The following is a 10,341-nucleotide window of genomic DNA, read 5'->3' as shown; positions in this document are numbered from 1 at the left end:
TGTTACATTTGAATTCAGACTGCAGGAAGCATTGTTCTTTCTGTGGGAGTTCATTTTTATGTTGCCTAATGTGGACATGCATTAATATCTCCCACAAATGCACAACTGTGATAAGAAAGGACTTCCAGTCTCTTTAAGAGTCACAGTTGCTATAATTAAAAAACTGCCTGATTCTAAGACTTATCTTGGAATCCATTCAAAGTAAAATTCTCAAACACAGTTCAAAATGAAGGTAATGCCATATACTTTTTTGTGGTAGTTTTGTGCTATTTTAAGGACTTACATATATCATAATTTTCATCATGATTAACATTTTTTCCAAAAACACAATTTTAAATGGAATAAAAAGTGTTTTATATAATTCAGCATTGATTTAAAAACAATGTTAGTAAACTTTCTATGGTACCTTCAATGAAGGGTTATAGACAAAATAAAAAGGAATCGAAATAGTGGCAAATGCTGCTGAGTGCACTATGGTGTATTACACAACCTCCATGAATCATGATGACACCATCATTGATAGACTGCTGTTCGTTTCACTGTGGGAGGATGCTGAGAAGTGGCACCTGAAGAAACGACCTTCTTTTTGTTCCCATGATCAATGACCAGATGGCATGAGAAGGAAAGAGGCTTTCCTTCTCATTCTGTCTGGTAAGCCTCCCATTATCTGGGGTTCAGGCTGACTTTTCTGAACTCTGCGTCTTTTCCTAAATCTCTCTCTAGTCCTTATCCTTCACAACACATCCTTCCCCTTGAACACTTCTGCCAGGAGGAGGAGCCACTGGCTCCAAAAACTAGCAAAAATAATACCTTTATTGAAACTTCCTGACAGATTAAAACTGTGCGCTGGATCAAGACTCGAACTCGGGACCTTTGCCTTTCACTGAAAAGTGCTCTACCATCTGAGCTATGCAAGCATGACTGACACCCCGTTCTCACAGCTTTACTTCCGCCAGTATCTCGTCTCCAGTAAAGCTGTGAGGATGGCCTGGATTCCTGCCCTCCTCCCTCCCCTTTCCCCTACACGTTGTCTGGTTCTTTGTGCCATTTTGTTTCACCTTTCCACATGTCTTCTTCCACTGGTGTTGTCACAGTCATACTGTGGTGTGGGGACAGGGATGGGTTGGCAGCAGGGCTGGGGCATCATGATGTCTAGCACCTTAGAGATTCCACCTGCTGTCACCTTCTACAACATCCCTCATGTTCTTCAATTTCCCTACCATCTCATCATTTGTTTCATCTCTTTCTTTGCGTGTTTTCCTTTAGCATTTATTGCCCTGTGTCATTTGTGTTGTTTTTGTAACCCAAACAGACCTTCCCTGAGGTTGGATTCAAACAGCTTTTCCATTCTTCTGCTAAGAATTAGTGTTAGTATTTTGCAGCCATGAAATACTCTCACTTGTCAGTACCTGCTTTCTTTGAAAATGGAATCATTACACTCTTCTTGTAGTCTCAGGGTATTTCACCTGTCTCGTACACCTTGCTCATCAGATGGAATAGTTCTGTTTTGTCAAGGCTGCTCTCCCAAGGCTATCAGTAATTCTGATTGGATGTTGTGTACTCCAGGGACCTTGGTTTGACCCGGGTCCTTCATTGCTCTGTCAAATTCCTCCTGCTGTATCATATCTCCCATACCATCTTCTGTCTACTGTTTCCATAAAGTTGCTTACAGCTTCACCTCCTATGTATAGACCCTCTATTATACTCCTTGCAGTATTACCTTCTTTATTTAGTAGTTTCTGTCTATCTCAGTTCTTGATATTCATACAGCTGCTAATGTTACCTCCAAAGACCTCTTAAATTTTCCTGTTGGCAGTGCTTATCTCTCACCTTGTGGTATATGCTTCTAAATCCTTAAATTTGAACTCTAGCCTTTCCTGCTTAGCAATTTTATACTGCCTGTCACTCCTTTGTAGATGTCTGTGTTCACTTTTATATGCTTCATTTGCTGCATTTTTATATTTCCTTTCTTTTATCAATTAAATTCTGTTCTCTTCTGTTGTCCAAAGATTTCTACTAAGCCTTGTCTTGTTACATAACTGATCTTCTGCTGCCTTCACCATTTCATATCCCATATTCATTTGTTCTGCTGCTGCAGGGATGGGCAATAACTTTGGCTTGGAGCCATTCTTATGTAGGCAGAGGTTAGCAGAAGGTCACACCTTTTAAAATGATGGCATGCAGTAGCCCACTTTGCAGTTCAGAAAAGTTATAAATTGTTGCAAAAAATTCTGCCTTGGGAGGCCAGACAAAAACTACTAGTGGGCCACTGTTTGTCCACACCTGTTCTGTGTTCCTCTCCCCTGTCTTATTGTGTTCCTTTCCTCTGTCCTAGTCAGTAATTACCTAATGCTCCGTCCATAACTTACAATGACCTCTGGCTCTTTCAGCTTATTCACATACCATCTCCATAATTTCCTACTTTTTTGCCATTTCTTCAGTTACAATCTGCGGTATATAATCAGTATATTCTGGTCAATCTGCATGTGCACCTTGATATATCTTAAAATCTGGACCATAATTCACTCTCTCTCTCAAAATTATGTAATCAATCTGAAACCTGCTGGTGTCTGCAACTCTTCAGTGTCTGTAACCTTCTTTCATGATTCTTAAACCAAGTTTTAGTGATGATTAAATTGTGGTCTGTGCAACAATCTACCAGGCAGCTTCCTCTTTCATTTCTTTCCCTAGTTCACATTTTCCTTCTATTTTTCCTACTGTTGTATTCCCATCCACCATCACAATTAAATTTCTGTATCACTTAACTGTCCAAATAAGTTCGTTTGTTTCACCACACATTTCTTCAATTGCTCCATCTGCAGAGCTAGTGGGATTGTAAGCTTCGGATACAGCAATGGGTTTTGGCTTCATGTATCTTGTCTACAGTAATCTGTTAACAATGTTGTTCATAGTGGCTTGCTTGAATTGTTGTTTGTTGTTTTCTTATTCATTATTACATCTACTCCTACATTACTTTATTTGATTTATATTTCCAGCCCTGTATTCATCTGGCTAGAAGTCCTGTTCCTCTCGCCACTGAACTTCAATAATTCCCATTATATTCTAATTTTAAGCTATACATTTATTTCCTTAAATTTTCAGGCATCCCTCCCAGCTTAGGGACACAATTTACCATCCTCCAACATGTAGAATATCAGTTGTGTTTCTCCTGACAACATTCTCCAGAGCAGTCCCTACTTAGAAATCCACATGGGGATCATTTACATGTGTGGGATGTTTTACTCAAGAAGATGCCATCGTTTAACTGTAGAGTAAAGTTGCATGGCCTAAGGACAAATTACGGCTGTAGTTTCCTTTTGCATGACGCTGTTCACTGTACCAGCACTGCAAGGCCATGTAAGTTGGTGTCACAAGGCCAGAACAGTCACTTGCCCAGACTGTTGCACCTTCAAATACCAAAAAGGGTGCTGCACTCCCCTTCAGCAACCACACTTTCGTCTAATCTCTGAGCAAATACTCCTTCGTGGTTGCATCTATGGTACGGCTGCCTGATACCACTGAGGCATGCAAAATCCCAAAGAAAATGTACTTGGCGACTCTTAGAATGGATGATGTTTGTTTTGTCACACACACACACACACACACACACACACACACACACACACACTTATGTTCATTCAGGTGGACACAAGAAAGTCTTTTCATTGTGCCTGTCTGCAGCTCAACAAGTCATCTTTATGGTGGATAGCAATCCATCTTCTTCAGAATATTGTTAATATTCCAACTTGGGTTTTCTGCTGTTCAATTAGTGCCATTTTATTCCATGATGAGACATACTTAGTTTGTCTTTCATTTGTCATGTATTTTTGCCTAAATTTTGACAGTATCTCAAAATTGATCAGTTTTTTTCCCCGATGATCAGGAGCCCAACAACCAGCCAGAGAGGAGACTGGTGGTGAGAGAGGAGAGGAAGAAGAAAAAGAAGAATTAGGAGAAAAAGAAGCAGTAATGGTGAGTTTTGTCAATAGCATATGGTTACCCCCACAATCATTCCTGTTTTCCTTTCAGGGCACTCAGTTTTCATGTGCATGGAGCTCCAAGCGATGACAATAGACCTTCATTTTGTGTGCTGATATCCATTTCACTAACTATTTTTTTCATCTGAGACTAAATGTCCCCCTGCAGAAGTGCATTACTTCTGGTAAGTCACAACTTATGTCATCAATTAATTTCCTTTCTACATTCACCACCCACCTTCTGAACTAATAGTGGTGTTCAATATGTGTTTTTGTACACTGGTAACTACAAACTACAGTCCCTGCCAAATGTATGCAGCACATTTACTGTGGAGCCAATGGAACCAATGACAATTAGAAGTTCCTGTCTTGGTGTGGCTCATTGACTACCTCCAAGTTATTTGCCAGCACTACCCCATTTTGACGTTTGCCTGCTTTATTTCTTCTTTGATAGTTCTTGGAGTCAAAGTATTGTGTTGTTACACTGGCTGAGAAATTGGGGATGGAAGTTCAACACTGAGTACTGTAAATGACGTAGCCTACAGTTGCCTTTCACAGTGCACTGTTCACAACCCCCTAATATTACACAGTTCATATGTCCAGTTTGCTATTGGTTAACTTTTGATAAGCTTCATTAATAGTTTGCAGGCAGACATCAGCATACTGCTACAATAGTTCACCACTGAACATCTATGAGCAGTAAAAACCCAACCACACAGTTCATGCAGAATAATATGGTATGTGTGACACTATTGAACAGACACTGTCATTATTTTAACACATGCCTATTTGTGTTGCACTAATTTCATGGTTAAGATAATGCATTGTTGTTGATCTAACCAATATAAGTGTCTCGTTTAAAAATCGGCCATGGTCTGATTGTCTCGGGACTAAAAATTGGGTCTTTATATATCCTCACAATAATAGATACTATAAGTATACTTAGTTTGATGTTTGTTACAGAAATGACAATTAAAACCTAACTCATTCAATTAACTGAGTCTATTCAAAAATTCCACCTTTTTAAACAATTTCTTCTACCAGAAAGGTCAGGCCAAATTATTTTTATATAATGAAATTAACAGAAATAATTATAGAAACAATACTTTTGGCAAACCTGGTAATTGCTTGGGAAACAATTAAGGGCTGGCTTTGCTAATATGTTATCGAATGATGACTGAGACACATCAGTATACCAGGAATGAGTTCACTGACCAACTTACTGAGGAAATGGGTAAGAGTGAATTAATAGATGTCAGAATAGTTGGTACTGACATAAGAAACAAGGAAGCTTGTAATTCTGAAGGCTTGGGATAGGGATTGCTAAACTTCTACTGCCCCTTATAGTTTGAGAATGGATGCAAAAACCACTACCAACCTTTGTGGAAAATATGTTATCACTTTATGCAGATTGGAATGTCCACACTGGGTTTGCTCTTGATTTTATCTTACAGTGAGAGAACACTCCTCACCCTGGCTCATACATTGACAAGTTATTCTATTGTGTCTGACCCGAGGAGAGAGACCACAATAGGTCCTTGTGGGTTCTCTGTCTGGAACTTCCCTACACAGCAGACACTCACAAACAGTATCCCAGTTTCATAAAAAATTAACTTTTGTTTAAGGAAAAATAAATCAAGAGAGCATGTTAAATATCAGGATATTTGTACCTACCTGATATTAGTCAATTAATGAATTACAGTAATTTTATTGTGCATGTTGTTACCTGAAACAAATCTGAACAAGTCTCATGTAGGGATTTTGTACTGTTTGATGTTCAATGGTAGATTTGACCACTGTTTTCTTCCAAGATCTCAATTCCAGCTGTACTCAGGCAGAGTGTCAGTCAACCTGTTGCCCACTCTCTATGGACCAAGATTTCTCAGTCAGCATGTGAGCCCCATAGCCTTTGATTTGGGCACCACCTGAAACAGTATCCTCAACAACAGAGTTCTTCAAATAATCATTATTTCTTCTGTTGTAAGAAGAAAGTAACCCTGGCAAAGTTTTCCAGTTTTGTGGTAATTCTTCATGTCTATTCTTCATTAATATAGAATGCCAAAGGAAAATGTTGCACCTCAGAAGAATGTTGTTATTGCCAAGTTACTACTGTTTGTAATATTCCACAGATGCTGCAAATGCTCAGTTGTTTTAAATTGCATTTTCACTGTATTTACTTTTACTTCCATCAATGAAATCTGTGTATACACACTCAGCAATACTTCCATGAATGGCACTATCTACTAAAAGAAGTCCTTTTGTCAATATTTATCACATTAGAAACTTTTATCTCAGATGGACATTATCTTTTACACTAGAAAATACTGGAAAATTGCTTTTTAACAAATTAACCATGTACTGGTAACTAATTTTTCACTCAACTGCAGTTATCATTGTCCAGTCCCCAAAACTGTTTCAGCTTAACTTCAGTTATTCTTTCATATTAAATGTTTTTTGAACACCAAAATTCTGATACTAATACTGCTGATTTTGAGGTGACAGGGAAATGTACAGTAAGAGAGAAAAAATGCAACAGTAATGGCAGGTTGCCCAGTTATGTTCAGAGATTTCTTTTAAATCACTGATTTTGTTTGTTTGTGACACATGAAGCAGTGTGTAAAACAGTCAAGAAGGCCAGTGGAGAAATAGCAGGTAAGCAGCTGTTAGTATATCACTTGGCAGTGAATTGACATTGCTTATTTCCCTTATGATGGTTGTAGAGGTATTACAGGCAAAGTTTAAACAGATTGCTAGTTGTGCTCTGGAGAAATAGGTGCCTATTAAGTGAATTAAGGTTGGGAATGACCTACTGGGCTTTAATAACGAAATCAGGAAAATACTGAAGCAAAGATTAGTCGAAAGATTCATGTGTCTATGAAAAGATGTGTGTGTGAAGTGTGCAACTACTACCACAGTCACATTGTAGCAAAAAAGATGTCAGGGGATCTAAGAAAATACTGGTTCTATGTAAAATCAGTGTCTAGGGTTAAAGCTTCTTTGCAGTCATTCATTGACCAGTTCGGTGTGGCAGTGTAAGATAGCAAAATAAAAGCTGAAATTTTGAATTTTGTGTTGAAGAAAGCATTCATGCAGTAGAATTGTACAAACACACCATTGCTTGATCATCACACAATGTCCCATATGGATAACATAGTAGTAAGCATCCCAAGTGTAGATAAACAACTGAAAGGGTTGAAAACAAAGAAGTCATCAGGTCGAGGTTGAATCCCAATTTGGTTTTACAAAGAGTATATTATGGAATTGGCACTTCGCTTAGCTTAGCTATGATTTGTCATGAATTTTTCGCTTAGTTCAAAGTCCCAAGTGACTGGCAAACAGCACAGGTGACTCTTTTATATATACGGGGTGAAAGAATGGATCCATGAAATTACAGACTAATATCCTTATCAGTTTGATGCAGAATCCATGAACACATTCTCAATTCAAATATCATGAACTTTCTTGAGATTGAGAAGCTTATGTCCACAAATCAGCATGATATTTAGAAAGCATTGCTCGTTTTAAATGTCACAGTATATTGTGTGAGAAAAGGGAACATGAACTATGGATGATGAAGGCCAGAAAACAGTTGACAAATTAATATTGTTCTTCTTAAAAATGTATGCTTTTAATTTCAACTCTCATTATTTACAGATGTAGCTCATGGAAGATACTTAATATAACAACGAACACAATTCATTTGTAAAGTTTGACACAAAAATGCTTTGTGTGTTAACAGTGGAAACATTTTGACTCTGTAATTCAGTGTTGTAACATTATGACTGATCTGGATATCCACTCAAAATTCACACTGTGGCACTGCACTACTGACAATGCCAGTGTCATCAAACTTTTTATCTTCAAAGAATTAATATCATCTTCAATGATACTAAGCTCAAGTACCACTGATCCAGTCATAAGTGTTTCCTCCCTCACTGCACAAATTTATCTCTGATGATGCTTGAAAGTCAAAATGTGTAACATCACAACTGTTGGATGATGTGGTTGTTTGTTGTTGTGGTCTTCAGTCATGAGACTGGTTTGATGCAGCTCTCCACGCTACTCTGTCCTGTGCAAGCTGCTTCATCTCCCAGTACGTACTCCAGCAGCTTACATCCTTCTGAATCTGCTTAGTGTATTCATCTCTTGGTCTCCCTCTACGATTTTTACCCTCCATGCTGCCCTCCAATACTAAATTTGTGATGCCTTGATGCCTCAGAACATGTCCTACCAACTGATCCCTTCTTCTAGTAAAGTTGTGCCACAAGCTCCTCTTCTCCCCAATTCTATTCAATACCTCCTCATTAGTTACGTGATCTACCCACCTTATCTTCAGCATTCTTCTGTAGCACCACATTTCGAAAGCTTCTATTCTCTTCTTGTCCAAACTATTTACCATCCATGTTTCACTTCCATACATGGCTACATTCCACATAAATACTTTCACAAATGACTTCCTGACACTTAAATCTATACTCAATGTTAACAAATTTCTCTTTTTCAGAAACACTTTCCTTGCCATTGCCAGTCTACATTTTATATCCTCTCTACTTTGACCATCATCAGTTATTTTGCTCCCCAAATAGCAAAACTCCTTTACTACTTTAAGTGTCTCATTTCCTAATCTAATTCCCTCAGCATCACCCGATTTAATTCGACTACATTCCATTATCCTTGTTTTGCTTTTGTTGATGTTCATCTTATACCCTCCTTTCATGACACTGTCCATTCTGTTCAACTGCTCTTCCAAGTCCTTGGCTGTCTCTGACAGAATTACAATGTCATCATTGAACCTCATAGTTTTTATTTCTTCTCCACAGATTTTAATACCTACCCTTTTCTTTAGTTTTCTTTAGTTTCCTTTACTGCTTGATCAATATATATAGATTAAATAACATTGAGGAGAGGCTACAACCCTGTCTCACTCCCTTCCCAACCACTGCTCCCCTTACGTGCCTCTCAACTCTCATAACTGCCACGTGGTTTCTGTACAAATTGTAAATAGCCTTTTGCTCCCTGTACTTTACCCCTGCCACATTTAGAATCTAATAACAGATATTTAATAACAATATTGTCACCAATAGAGAGGGGCTAAGTAATATTCTTAATGACTGCTTCATACACATTGCAGAATCTGACTTCTGTACTACAGATAAAGTAAATGTTGGAAATCACACCAAGGCGAGGCCCACGAGAAAGAGGCCATGGCACGTACATCCCGAAGGTAGGCCGAGCTCGCTCAACTTGGCACACAAACTGCATTTATATACCTATTAACTAGTAACTAGACGTGTATGTATAAACATGAATTGCATCTTCTACTGGAAGTAACTACTATGAAGTCTTACTGTTACTAGTCCTACAATGATAGTAAGTCCACAAGGTTACTGATAATTTGTTATGGCTGTAATGTGATATAATAAAATTAAAATCATGCCTAAATTATTATCTGTTGCATAAGGCTCTACATCTTGTATGAAATGAGGACTGTTAATCTGATGAGACTAAATGCTATAAACAAACCGTTTTGCTGTTTATGATGAGAATTGATATTCAATTTCACTGTATGACGAGTAATAAGTGAGACCTCACAATAGCAGATTCCAGTAGAAAATGCAATTCTCGTTAGTACACATACACCCAGTTGAGAGCTAACATGTCTAAAAATACAGTTTGTCTGCTGAGTTGAGTGAGTGAGGGCACTCAGGCCTACATTAGTGATTTCTGTGCCGCGGCCTGTCTTTCTCATGGGCCTCGACTGAGGTCAACTCAAAGTTAGTTCTCTTTGCTGATGATACAAGTATAGTAATCACACCTGACAAACAAGAATTAACTGATGAAATTGTCAATAATGTCTGTCAGAAAATTACTAAGTGTTTCCTTGTAAACGGACTCTCACTGAATTTTGATAAGACACAGTACATACAGTTCCGTACAGTAAATGGTATGATGCCATTAATAAATATAGACCATAATCAGAAGCATATAGGTAAGGTAGACTATTCAAAATTTTTAGGTGTGTCCATTGATGAGAGATTTAATTGGAAGAAACACATTGATGATCTGCTGAAACGTTTGAGTTCAGCTACTTGTGCAATAAGGGTCATTTCAAATTTTGGTGATAAACATCTTAGTAAATTAGCTTACTACACCTATTTTCACTTATTGCTTGAATATGGCATCATATTTTGGGGTAATTCATCACTGAGGAATGAAGTATTTATTGCACCAAAGCTTGTAATCAGAATAATAGCTGGAGTCCACCCAAGATCATCCTGCAGACATTTATTTAAGGATCTAGGGATATTCACAGTAGCTTCTCAGTATATATAATCTTATGAAATTTGTTATTAACAACCAAACA

The sequence above is a fragment of the Schistocerca serialis genome, chromosome 3 (assembly GCF_023864345.2).
Source record: "Schistocerca serialis cubense isolate TAMUIC-IGC-003099 chromosome 3, iqSchSeri2.2, whole genome shotgun sequence".
NCBI lineage: Eukaryota > Metazoa > Arthropoda > Insecta > Orthoptera > Acrididae > Schistocerca > Schistocerca serialis.
Note: the sequence above shows the minus strand (reverse complement) of the source record.